Source organism: Nylanderia fulva, unplaced genomic scaffold (assembly GCF_048542155.1).
Source record: "Nylanderia fulva isolate GAGA-0341 unplaced genomic scaffold, ASM4854215v1 Scaffold1299, whole genome shotgun sequence".
NCBI classification, from domain to species: Eukaryota; Metazoa; Arthropoda; class Insecta; order Hymenoptera; family Formicidae; genus Nylanderia; species Nylanderia fulva.
Genome location: NW_028189517.1, coordinates 1,198 through 4,016, shown reverse-complemented (window position 1 = coordinate 4,016; position 2,819 = coordinate 1,198). Strand labels below are relative to the sequence as shown.

Below are 2,819 nucleotides of genomic sequence, written 5' to 3'. Positions count from 1 at the left end.
GGGGGGGGGGGGGGGGGGGGGGGGGGGGGGGGGGGGGGGGGGAGATCCGGGAAAAATTTTTCTTTTCTTTTAAAGCGTTCGATTTCCGGGAAAACCCTTAGCAGGGAAAATGGGTTTTTGGGAACGCGAAAGAGCCCGCAGTTGCGCGGGTCGATCTCCCCTCGGACCAAAAAATTCCAGGGAGGGCACGTGGAGGTTGTCCCGCCGGTTCTTTACCCATATCGCAGCAGGGCTCCGGTTTAAAGAGCCTCATACGTTTAAAATAATTGGGTAAGGGAAGTGGGCCCAACAAATTGGACCCGAAACTCCGGAATAAGGATGGCCCTGAAGAGTCGAGCCTATACTATGCCGTCAGCGGCAAGTCAGGCGCAACCGGGAGCGGGCGTTAATCTTTCTTTTTTTCCACCTGAGTCGTCAAGAAAGCCCTGACGAGTGGAGGGGTCGCGCGTGTGAGCGCAGAAGGTCTGGGCCGAGCATCCCTGAAGCCGCTTCGGTTGCCAGATATTGGTTGGAGTAGCAAATACTCCGCGAGGACATGGAGGGGACCTGAAGGGCAAGAAGAGAAGCGGTTTCGTGTGAACAGGACGTTGCACACGATGTCAGTCGATCCTAAGCCTGGAGAAAATCCTATGTAATGACGGGTGAGTACAACTATACTCGAGTGTCGAGAAATAATAAAAAATATTATCGAAAGACACCATGCCCGTCGGCGAAAAAGGGAATCCGAGTTTATTCCGGAACCCGGGGCAGCGGAACCGCATTTACAATCGGGCCCTCGTAAGAGTGTTCGTCGGGGTAACCCACAAATGACCTCCTAGAACGCGCGTTCGGGAGAGATCCGGGAAGAGTTTTCTTTTCTGTATAAGCGTTCGAGTTCCCTGGAAACCTCTAGCAGGGAGATAGTGTTTGGAACGCGAAGAGCACCGCAGTTGCGCGGTGTACGATCTCCCCTCGGACCTTAAAAATTCCAGGAGAGGGCACGTGGAGGTTGTCGCCGCCGGTTCGTTACCCATATACGCAGCAGGGCTCCAAGGTGGTAAAGAGCCTCAGTACGATTAGAATAATGTAGGTAAGGGAAGTCGGCCAACAAATTGGATCCGTAACTCCGGAATAAGGATGGGCTCTGAGGAGCGGGGTCGTGTGGGATTGGGTCGGGAAGAGGGTTCTGGCTGAAATTGCGGGCCGGGATAGGTGTGAAACGGTGATGAACGGTTCGGCGTTCTCGCGCCCGGGTTCCCGGGATCAGACTCGGTCCCGTGCCTTGGCCCTCCCGCGATCTTCACTTGATGCGAGGCTTCCGTGGCGGCCCAGCCGTCGTGGTTCGTCCTCTTCGGCTCGCCATTCAACGCTAAGCTCAGAACTGAAGCGGATAGGGAAATCCGACTGCTAATTAAAAAACAAAGCATTGCGATGGCCCTCGCGGGTGGTTGACGGCAAGTTGATTTCTGCCCAGTGCTCTGAATGTCACACGTGAAGAAATCAAGGCAAGCGCAGGGGGGTAACCGGCGGGGAGTAGAAACTATGGCTCTCTTCAAGGACTCCGTCAGGGCGACCGGCGGCGGATCACATTGTGCCATCCCCACCTCCTGTGGTGAGAGTCGGGCAACGCTGGCGAAAATTTTCGACCGGGCGGCACCGGGGACTCTGGATTGGCGGGGCGCTTGCGCCTCGCTTGTTCGGTGGGGTTGTGCCAGCCCCTCGAGCCGACATAAGATAGGCACTTCAAAAGGAAAAAGGATATGCTCCCTGGCGGCCAGGGCCTCGGGCCAGCCGGTCTCTGTCGGATTTCGTCCTCCTTCCTGAACCAGCACTGGTCCTTCGACGAAAGGACTCCCGCTGCGGCTCGTCCGTCGCAAACGCTTCGGATTGTCCCCTGCCCCTTATACCCGCATGCTGCCGTACCGTGCCCTCATCTGCAATCGCGGTTCAGAACCAAGAACGGGACTCGGGTCTTCATCGCCGTACGGGCGCACGAGGCCATATACAAAGAGGAAATTGGAAATTAGGGAAATTAACGTCGAAGAGGGTGTTGAAGCGCAGTGGAGAGCGCGAAGCAAACAGCGCATGATGGACGAAGTGAAGAGGCCTTGCGGTTTATCGAGGGCGTTCGGTTTATCAACCAACATCTGATCACCGTTGTTCCGAACCCGCTACCCTTGATGTATCAAGGGTATGCGGAAGACAAAAAAAAGGTGGGGTAACGAAAGCATTGTTGGGGGTACCGCCGCCGCCTGGAGGATCTGTCGCAGTCGGGAGATAGTTTTTTCTTTCGATGGATGGATCAGTCCTTCGGCCTCCCCTCAAAGCGTCAGCCATCTTCCGCGTGGGGCACAGGCTTCTCGCCTCCGCTTTCACCATCTTCTACGGCGGGGCCAGATTGCGTATGGCAATTTGCGGCGGCGGCGACTATTCGAGCCAGCATTCGTCCCAGTCTGGATGGAGCCATCCAGGGATGGAGGTGAGACGTTGGACTCAGATTGGGTTAGGACGTGCGGAGAGCACAAGCGGGTAGAGTGTAGTGTTGAGCCCGTAGGGCCGTGATCACTGGCCCGTAAAATTTCCTCAGACTGTTTCTCGTTTGCGACCGCCTATGCGCGCTTTGCTGCCAATCCGAGGCCAAGAAAGAGCGACGACTGGGCGGAGTATGAGCGCGTGCAGCGCCTCTTCACGCTAGAACATGTGCCGTGTTGTCCAAGGAGATCTTGGAGGGGGCCTTCCTACCATGCACTGGCGTTGGTTACGGATGTGCGCGATGTCCTGAGGACATGGGGCCCGTTTGTTGCGCAGGCTTCCGTGCCTGTCGCTCGGCTCCGCGAGTT

General features: G+C 56.7%; 1 pseudogene; it reads right to left on the bottom strand.

Moving 5' to 3' along the window:
• Positions 1–765: 765 nt before the first annotated feature.
• Positions 766–2,126, bottom strand: LOC146724483 (uncharacterized; annotated as a pseudogene).
• Between the last annotated feature and the right edge of the window lie 693 nt (positions 2,127–2,819).